At 28.7% G+C, this 11,005-nt stretch overlaps 1 long non-coding RNA gene across 1 annotated transcript; it reads left to right on the top strand.

Moving 5' to 3' along the window:
• The first annotated feature begins 8,106 nt into the window (after positions 1-8,106).
• On the top strand, positions 8,107-8,710 carry LOC119670541. Its single transcript, XR_005251720.1, has 2 exons — positions 8,107-8,337; positions 8,481-8,710. It is a non-coding gene; the product is annotated as an uncharacterized LOC119670541 (long non-coding RNA).
• Positions 8,711-11,005: the final 2,295 nt, after the last annotated feature.

Genomic DNA, 11,005 nt, shown 5'->3' with positions numbered 1-11,005 from the left:
TATGTTCACGATTATTCATAATAGGTATTTTACGCTGATTAAATGTTCTCAAATCAGGATCAGCCGTAATTGTTATAATTTGCTTTATCATTTTTATATTATTTGCCAGTGCTTCTTTCATTCCTATTAAATTGGAAGCTTCTCTTATGTTTGTTAAACGCACCTTTGGCGAGCTTGTATCTACTCGAGGTACCACATTTCTGAGCCTTTGGCGATGTTGCAAATATTGTAAATGCATCAACGATGAAACTTTATACATATCCTTCATTGTGATATTTTTGTGGGGTTATACTAAACCAAAACGAATAATTTAACCAAAAAATTAATAAATTCGTGTTTTTTATGTAAAATTAATATATATAAATTTATTATTTTTTGTTAATTATTTTCTCTTTTTTTATAATTTTGGATTTATTGTATAATAATGTGTCAAACATTAAAAAAATTAAAATTAAAAAATATTTTGTTTTTAAAACTATTAATATTATATTAGGTATAATCGTTATATTATTGACATTATTGTAGACGTGAGTACAATAGGATTATATATGAGCAATACAGTCAAATCTGTTTTTGTGCAATGGAGAGGGACCGCATAAAAATATCGTACAAAAATATCGCACAAAAAATCGCACCAAAAAGGCGCACAAAGAAAATGACACAAAAAATTGCACAAAAAAGATCGCATAAAAACAGGTTGATCTGTACTTTACATGGCAAGTAGTAAAAAAGAATTTATTGTCGACTTATTACGATATATTTCCAAAAAATAAAAAAATATTTATTATTTATTTATATATTATTATGTTGTAGCTATTTGAGCCAGTGCACTTAAACACTTTCACTCTTTCTTAACTCGAGGTATTTTCAAAACCACTCTTTATGCCTTGACTGTATTATTGTTTATCACTTCATCAGACTAAGCAATAATTGATCTCAGATCTGTATACCTCTCCGAGGAGCCTGTAATCATTCTGAGATTTGTTAACACGGTGTGGGTAAGTCTGTCAGTTTTCGCAAATAATTTCAGGACTCTATTTTTTATGAATTTTTTGATGGGATCAATGTTGAGGTCCTGACTTTGTGCTCGGAGGCTGACTTTGTGCAATTTCTGTCTATTTATCTTTTTAATATTTTTATTAGTATTTTATTTATTTTATCATATTAATTATTTATGTTGTTAAAGGCCATTCCTTATTTTCAGTTGATTATATCAAAAATACACATTTACGTTTAACAACCTAGACATTTTCACCTTAAAAGTAAATTCGGAACTCCAATTTAATAAAATATTATACATAATTTTTTAGATATTATATTTAATTGTATAAATTAAATGTTTCCTATAAATATTTTTTTTATACATAATGATATTGATCTATATATTAAAAAAATCGATCCTTTTATATTAAGAAAAAATAAGGGAAACACGATTTTTCTTTTTTAATAATAAGTTTATAAAAATCATGAAATTCATAACTGTTAAAATTATTTAACCCTTTAATCCTATCGTATCAAACGACATTTTTGTCAAATCATGTAAAATAGCTGTAATATTTACTGTGAACAAACTAATTAATAGATGGCGCTCAAATTTGTACCATATGTCAAGAAAGGTATACCAACATAATTTTTGAAAAAGTTCTATTACTTAAGGAGTAGTTAAGAAACAACAAAATCCGGATACTTTTTGAGCAGCAGGTAGTCTGCTTTTAACTATTAAAGTTAAAATTCGCATTGTACGTACTTCTATTATTTTAAATATTTCCAGTTTCAGCTTTTTGTTAAAATTTTAAACTATTTATTAAATGGAAATCAAATTTTAATGCATTCTCATACATTTCCCCTTTAATTGAAAATTAACACGTTAGTAAATGGAGTTTAATTGAATGTTCATGCACAAATGGAAACTCACAACACCGGCATGTAAAGTGTATATAAATAAATAAATTTAAGTGAAATATATTTGAAAAAAATGCACAAAATTCAAGTATAAAAAAGGAACCATTTTCGTCCTGCCGGCGACGCACGTCAACATGAGATTTTCCCGTTGATTCACATAGCAAATTTAATGTCCGAAAAAATTAAAATAGTAAAAAGGAACAATTATGCACAAAATGGTGCAAACGAGGACATGTGCTATGAGTATGGAAATATGGACAATAGCCTTGTAGCTCCTGTGTGGGTGGGTGGCGATGCAAAAATGTTGCTGCTTCTGCATTTATTCCAACTGCAGTTCAAAATTGAAATCCTTCGACATAGTCACTAGCACATGGCGTAGTGTAGTGACTGGCGCAAGTGTCTTTTTGATGATGATGATGATGTCCCGTTTGTTTGTCTAAGTATATGTTCGTGTATGCAACAACCACTTCCGCTTAATAGTGATGTTTCCTGTCTAATGTTGTTACCAGCGCAGCATTTCTGCATTTGTTTTGTTGGTCGTGTATGTCGTGTCAAAAATGCGTAAAATTTTCAGCAATTTGTGCCTGTAATTGCGATAAGCGGATAATATATATATAACTATATATCTGTATACTTCCATGCTCAGATGAAATATATACATTACAGTGTAGCTGCTGCATATATGCAGTTATAGTTATATGATTTTATAAAATTGTATGTAATTACTTACGAGTATAAATGCATTGTCAATTCATTTTCGTATTTGACTTTGCGAGTTAGATTTTATGAATTTGTTTGTGAATGAAATCGTTTGAGCAATATTTTTCATTTTGTTGAATATAGAAATTTGATAATTGCTTCGTTCTGGTTTGTGTTACTTTTATTGGCTTGTGTCAAATTTCATTTTAGATTTCAAATTTAAAGCGTGAATTGGACATAATTTTCAAACAAAATGCCGCAGTAAATTTTACAAATACCCGTTACGTTTTCATTATACATACCATGGGTTTGTATGTATTTAAATGCATAATGACTTAAATAAACATATGCAATTTCAGTAGAGTAATGGGCGGAGAGGTTTATTGTACTGTCTAATATCAAATATATTGCATGTCAAGCTTTTACGACTGGCAAATTTGGTAAATTCTTTTTTTTTTGTCCAGTACATTTGCTGGCTTGCATTAATGCAATAAAAATGAATGGTTAAATTGGTCGAATGTGTTCGATAACGCAACGAAATTGACAATTAAATTTAAATGCACAAAAATACATTTTCGGATAAATTTTAGTGAAGCCTTATCAATTAATCGAATCTAAATAACTGATTTATACGATTTTTCGTAAATAGAAATGGATATGGAAAATTTGAAAACAAATAAATATTAAAATATGTTGATGTGTTAAAATAATACATTGGAATTAAAATTACAAAATTTTTTTATCTTCTGGTAGAAATTCTATCGCAAATAGAAAAGAAAGACATAGTAAAAATATTTTGAAATGAGAAAATTTGATTTTTAATCGAGCTAAAAATTCTTAAGGAAAGACAGCAATCTATACCAACGGTTCTAAGATGGATAAAAGCATTGGAGCAGGGCTATTTTCTACGGAACTAATGATTAGTAAATCATACCATCTTTTAGATTCCACCTCAATATATCAGGCAAAAATTTTCACCATCCTTAAAACGCGTGCTCTTGCTTTAAACATGAACTTTTACGGAAAAGAAGTTTACATTCCAACTGCCAACGAGGCAACTATTAAAGCCTTATCTGTATGTCATTCAAATTAGTGCAAAAATGTAAGGAATTTATCAACGCACTAAGTGAGAGGTCCAAGGTAACAGTAGTTTGGGTTTCCGGGCATTTTAATATTGTGGGGCATGACCCTATTTCAATCTCTACCCCTGTCAGCTACGGTCTTAGGCTGATTTATGACCATTTTTTGCGACAGGCAAATAGTGAGTGGACCCTTGGCACCTTAGCAGTCAGGTCAGGGCTACATGGCCAATCTATATTAAATGCAGAACGTCTGACCTAATACACAGAAGCAAATCAGAGTTATCTAGGTTAATATCTGTCTTTACTAGGCATTGGACCATAGGACAACATGGAGTTAGACTTGGCCTACTCTGTGATATCTCTTGCAATGCATGTCTACAGCTCTCAAAGAAAGGACACTAGAACACCTGATGTGTCTATGTCCAAGTTTGGCCAGAACTAAGCTTAAATTTCTGACAACCCTTTTCTTCAACAAACTCGGCATTAGCATTGGCCAGATTCTTGCTTTTATAAATGCTTATGACTGGTTCTAGCTTGACTTCCTCTACTACCCACTATTACGAGATTTGTGGATTCAAAACGGTTTTTTAGCTAATTGGGGAGGACTCGTTCCTCCCTTCAACACAACTAACTAACTAAAAATTCTTGTTTTTTTTAATCAATTAAATAAATCTAGTGATTTTCAGGCAGACTTTAAGACTTTTAATAAAATCAACAAATCACATTTTTTTCACTTCTTTGCTTGATCAAATGAGAGTTAGTGTCAATAGCGTTTGTGAATATTTGGATGATATACTCTAATGAGAGCTCTGTTGAACTCTGATAATAAAAAAGTTAGATGATTTTATAAAAGTACACTTTAAAGCAATGTTTCGAACCGGAATCCAATCAAAAACTGAAAAAAAACCAATATTTTTGTCGGAGTAAAAATCGGAATCGAACCGATATATTTTTTTTCTTGTTTTGAAACGGAACGAAAATCGAAACAGGAAAAAATAGGATCTTAGAACCGGAACCGAAGTAAAAAATGAATACCGAAAAAACCGATATTTTTGTCGGAACGAAAATCGGAACAGACCGATTTTTTTTGTTTTGAACCGTAACAAAAACCGGAACGGAAAAAATTCCGATTCTAAACTCTGCTTTGAAGCACAGCATATCTTCCTGATGAAAAATGTATTATATTTGATTTGAGAAAATGCAATTCTAAATTAAACAAATTGGTAAATAAATAAATAAACACAATCATAACTCAAATTTTATAATTAATATAGTTAGGGCATATTAAAATATAAGCCCTAAACTTGTTGTAAAGCTCTGCATTTCTATCTAATATTTCAAATTCATATAAGAATATATTACTGATATATTTTATTTATATTAATATATTGTTTCATTTTATTTTAAGTACTCAATATTAAATACTTACTGTAAATATCGCAGTGCTCGCCCTCATAGTGTGTACCGAAACAGTCGCACGATATGCCAGAGTAGTGATTAATACATCTTGAACCAACAAAACACAAATTATGTCTTGAATAACATTTATCGGAACAGCCCTCGTTTACATTTTCATGCTTTGTGGCCACCAGTGGTGTTATGGGCAGCAAATCGGATGCTGCTTTACCCGAGCGGAGCACAACATTGCGTATACAACCAACAAATGATTCGATTATGTACTTGACGCCATGCAGTTTTTCCTCAGAGGACAGTCCTTTTGTTAGTACACAAATAACAATGCAAACATTTTTCGAATGTGGTGCGGTACATTATGGTGTCATCATGGGATTTTATTGTTTAAGAAATTTGTTATTTTATATTTTTATTTATTTTTTGTTGTTTTTTGTTGAATAAATTTCAAAAATTTAACCATGTATTGTTTGTTTGTAACAGGTTCATTGTTTTTGTTGCAGTAGTTGTTGTTTTATGTGACATTAGAATGAAATGACCGCCATAATGAAGATTAATTAAATTTTAAATAGAATAGAAAGATAGAAAATAAAAGTAAAATAAATTAAAAATATTTCTCATATGAATAAAGGTAAGCAAAGTAAAAATAATTTATATTCATTAAATAAACAATTTCAGACGAATTATTTTGTTTTAAGACAGCAACATAAAATGTTACTCATACGCACTGCATGACAAAACAAAATGGAAATTAATTAAGGTGTTTTTATCATTTTATATTATATCATTTTATATACAAATATCATTTTTTTATAAATATTTTTAAATTGAATTTTAATTTAATTATAAATTTTAATTATTATCTCTTTTAATATTTTTTATAATATTTGATATTTTTAAAATAATACTTAGAATATGTATGCCTGTTTAGGTCGACAATATAAAGTTAGCCCTTAATAAAGCAATATTTTTTAAAATATTTTGTACAAAGAGAATTCAATTTACAGTAATATAGGAAAATAAATTGCTATTCTTTACTAACAAATTTGAAAATATCAATCACCTACAAGGACTTTTCAGAAAATATAAGCAACTTCTCATAAAGTTTTCTATTCGGCAAACTGAAAAGTTATTTTTTAAATATTCCGTTCGAGTATTGATATATTTCAGAGAAAATTGAATTGCATTCGAATTTATGGACAAACATTTTCAAACGCATGCACAAAGAATGCATTCAATTCACCCACAAATATGAAAGCACACCTACAACACATCTGAGAGCAAGTCCTGACACAAAGGTGCAAAATTCAATGGAAAATGAGTAGAAGTCGGTACAGAATTGACACCTAAATTGAAATTCATTTTGCATTTGATACGCGTACACATACGCAATAATGCTTAAGTTCGGAAGTTTTGGTTAAATAACAATTGCAGCATCAGCAGCAATTTTTGAACGGCTACAACAACTATGCAGCACTTCTATAGATACTATACATCGAGATTGAACTGCTAATGCAATCATAGCGTGCCACATGTATTGCAAAACCTCGAAGAATACAAATTGAATGAAAATATGAAACACGCTAAGATCACATTAAAACATTTTAGAAAAATATTAAAGAAAATATTTTTATATATGTGTAGCAAATTCTATGTATATGTGTTAAAAACACATATGAAACAAAAATGCACTAATAAAAGTTTAAAATAAAATACTATACTATATTTTACTGGAATCAAAGTATTTTTTTAGATTTTCTAAAACAATGTTAATAGTTTTAAGTATGTTATATATTTGAGTACATTTATAGTTTAACATAAGATGCTTTAATTTTTAAGAAAAATTTATATAAATAGAATAGTGTTCGAACAGTAATAAAGAAATAACAACCAAAATTTTTATTAATTTATTTGGTTGACCGTACAACGCTGTTCCAAATGGTCGATTTCATATTTAATTAGTTTATAGTCCATATATAATTTGTTGAACTGCATGTGTCATCTATATAAATATGAATGGAACTAGTTAGTTCTTAAAGGTGTGAGCATCTGGTCGCGCATCAGTCGATGAATCACATTAATGCTATTGATGCAAATATGCGTATTAAGAAATATGTCAAAAGGGTATATTATTCCCCATCTTTTGACTTATAATGAGTTCACTACATTTGATATTTAATGAGGAAAGAGAAGAAGTTGAAGTATCATTTGAGTAACAGATTGGTTTCATTTGATTCTGCCAATTCAAAATATTCAGACGACAAAATGGAGTCAATGGAATAGATAACAATAAAAAACAGATGTTTGAACTTCGTGCTCGGGATATTCTCTTGACAAAATATCAAATAGTTGTTCCCAAAAGAGCTAATTTTTGGATTTTGAGGTGACTTTAGTGAGTTCAAGTCTCACACTAACTTATATATTAGATTGCATTACATATCGCAAAAAAAAACATTAGAATTGATATTCTAATTTTGGATCATCAAAAGCTGATCCAAAAAAATAAGGAAAAAATATCTAAAATAATATGGGTCCATACCGAACATTGGACTATTAGGGATACATAAAGCCTGCCCTATTAGAAGCCCTCCAAATCGTGTTTACTGGTGTTAGAAATAGTTCCGGTTGTATCATTGACTTTTTTAAGTCCATTCTTATGTGTAAGGGTACGGTATTCATCAATTCACTCTACAACATCTCAAACAAGAAATAACTGGATGTAGGACTCCTATAACTTTCTGAAAAATTGAGAAGAACATGAAATCAAAGGGACTTCTTAGCTAATTGAGGAGCATTAAACCTCATCCTATTTTACCTTCCATCTATCTAAAAAATATTATGTATGTTAGTTTTCTTAAGTATGAAGGTTATAAACCATACTTTATATAAACAGAAACAAGTTTTATAAATTTGATAACTTAGTAAGCTAGTTAATATTTCAAAAAACGTATCTGCATGACTTTTATATTGTAATTAAATTTGTTTAAAAAAATTAAGTAGTATTTAAAATTTTTTGAAGAACGTATGTAACTTTTAAATTTAGCGTATGAATAAATACTACTAATATATAGTTGTAACGATTATAGGAAGTAAAGTTGTTATTGCAATATTATACTTTGTTTAAATGAAGTTCAGAATCTACCAAACAAATGTTACGCTTGGAACCGTCTTTTTACTTAGTATATCTAGTGAATGTTTGTTCTGTGCTGCATAATAACAAATAGAAGACTACATCAACTTTCTGGTGAGTATAACATAGTACTAACGTCACATAATGGAATAGGTAATGATATTTAATACAATTCCGTTTCTTTGTTTTATTAGGAAATATATACATAATATAAATCCATACATAATTATCAATTTTTATTTATTTCTTTGTTTTAGAAGAATCAAACAAATTTTAGGCGCACATAATGGAATTAATTTTTGCAATTTTGGAATTCATCCATAAATTTTTTCAGTTATCTCTCTTATTAGTTGCAATGATCTGTATATATTGGGTGAACAATTCTCCAACCATTGAAGCAATTGCACATCTAAGATCAAACCATTTTGAGTTTCCTAGAAACCATGTATCTGTTGTAGAACATCAACTAAGGGATCGTCATATGTTTTTCTAAAAATATTTTTATACATATTTACATGTCGGATGAGTTGGATCTATTGTCTATTGTCTATTGTCGACTTATATCAGACATCGACACTTTTAAGCTGATGTTAAGTCGTATACGAATTTGGATTATAAGCACTGCTGTTGCCGGTCACCAAAGGAACTGGTTCATAAATATTTTATGTCAGACGTGTTTATATTGGACTTGAGCTAAAACCTGTTATAAAGGAACTTAATTGCAATTACTAATGATTGAAAAATTTTTTATTGTGGAATATAAATTAGAGAAACTTTGTATCTTCAAATTAATTAGTCGTATGTATTTATTAATTGATGTTCTAATAATGTATAGGAACATCATAATAAATACAATAAAATATTGAATAAATAAAAATGTATAAAAGATAATATTAAGGAATATATAAGTGAAATATTAAATATATACAGCTTTATCAAAAACGTACTAAATTTCATGATTGCTTTTATTTTTAAATTCTTATTAAAATTGGATTATAGTTCAGTTCGAGTATTACTAGTCAAATCACTATGAAAAGATAGTCAATTACACTGTCCAAAATAACTTATAACATTCATTACGAAACTAAAGAATCTATTTGGTTTATGTTTAATATGTTTTGTGAAGTTTTTGATCTACATAATCGACTTATAGTGCTAATTATTCAGAATAAAGAAAATGGTTGTGTTTGTAGATTTAAATTAACTCTTCGTAAGCATTTTACTGAAAATAAAACCATTGTAAACCAAAGTATGGATAAAAATGTAGTGCAATGAGAATTTGTAATCAATTCCATTTTATCTATCTTATCTTATCTATAAAACTTAGATGCTTATTGCTGAAAAATCGATTTTGCTAACCAGAATATGGATAAAAATTCAAAACAATCAGACTTTACCTATAATCAAGTTCTTTTTTTATCTTGTGACTCTTTTATGACATTTTAAATTCAGTTCATCCAAGAACTTAAACAACTTAGTCATTTGAAACACACAAATATAATATATTAGGTATAAAGAGATTTTCGTGAGCGACTCTATATATCGTGAAGAAATCATCTTTAGCAATAATGGGTCTAAATAATGCTAGAATTGTTATATTTGGAATTAAGTCGATCGACATGCTTTTTATGATGATATTATATAGTTATGCAGTTACCGTTAATTGATAACGCTAAGCATGACTAAAATCTTTTTGTGGCAATGAGTTAGATGAATTCGACGTGAACAATGTATGATTCCAAAACGAGATGCCACTTGCCTTACATCTCATGGAGCAATCAATTTATTTGAGAGAAAATATTTTTTATACATCTAAATTTTCAAGATTTTGCTTTATTAAATTAATATATGAATAAATTTTAAAATATCAAAAATTCCAAACTTTGTATAAATATATAAAAACTGTTTCATATTAAATATAATAAAAACAAAATATGTATAATAAATATAATAAAAGGAAAACTCTATATTAATATAACTTAAATCATAAGATGGTTGCTTAGATATTTCAAACGGTGTATGCAGTTTATGCTATGCGGTAACTGAATTTTTAATAAGACCTCATTGCGTATGAGTAACATTTTAGAGTTTATACTTTTAAATACTTTTAAATGTATTTATTTTTTTATATTAATTTTATTCTGTTTTCCAAAATTTTGTCTAAAATTTTAAATTAAATGTTTTTTAAATTTAGCACATGTATCAGTGAAAAAAAGAAAGTAGTTACTTACCTCCCACCAATACCACAGATGGCAGATTAGTTGATACACCATAGTTTGTGTCATGATTTAAACCCTGTAAATAGACTTCCTCCTTACTATTGTCGACACGTGCAATTAATCTTGCACCATGGACATCAATGCGTACCTGTGTATATAAGTACATAAAAATTGTTATATACATGTACTTGTGTATACTACAGTATATAAATGATTTTGTGTAGTTACCAAAGAAGTATTAGGGATGTGCGTGTGTAAGTGTATAGTAGTGATAAATTTTCGCAGTACCCACAGTAAAAACAAATCAAATGTTTGAAATTTGAAAATAAATTAAATGCAATGACAAAAGTTCATAAGGATTTCTGACATAGCGTTACCGTACATTCGCCCTCACAACTATAGAGAAATAGATTCAAATGCTCTTACATAAGCATAAGGATAAAGTTTGATATGACTCTGAAACTCTATGCGCAAATTCGTAGATTAATGTCTGTGCAGAGTGCACACAAAAATGAAATGAACAGACAGACACATCCGTGCTGATATGAACATTTGCCTTTTTG

The sequence above is a fragment of the Teleopsis dalmanni genome, chromosome 1, assembly GCF_002237135.1.
Source record: "Teleopsis dalmanni isolate 2A chromosome 1, ASM223713v2, whole genome shotgun sequence".
Classification (NCBI taxonomy): domain Eukaryota; kingdom Metazoa; phylum Arthropoda; class Insecta; order Diptera; family Diopsidae; genus Teleopsis; species Teleopsis dalmanni.
The sequence above is the reverse complement of the archived record's forward strand: the minus strand, read 5'-3'. Positions and strand labels throughout refer to the sequence as shown.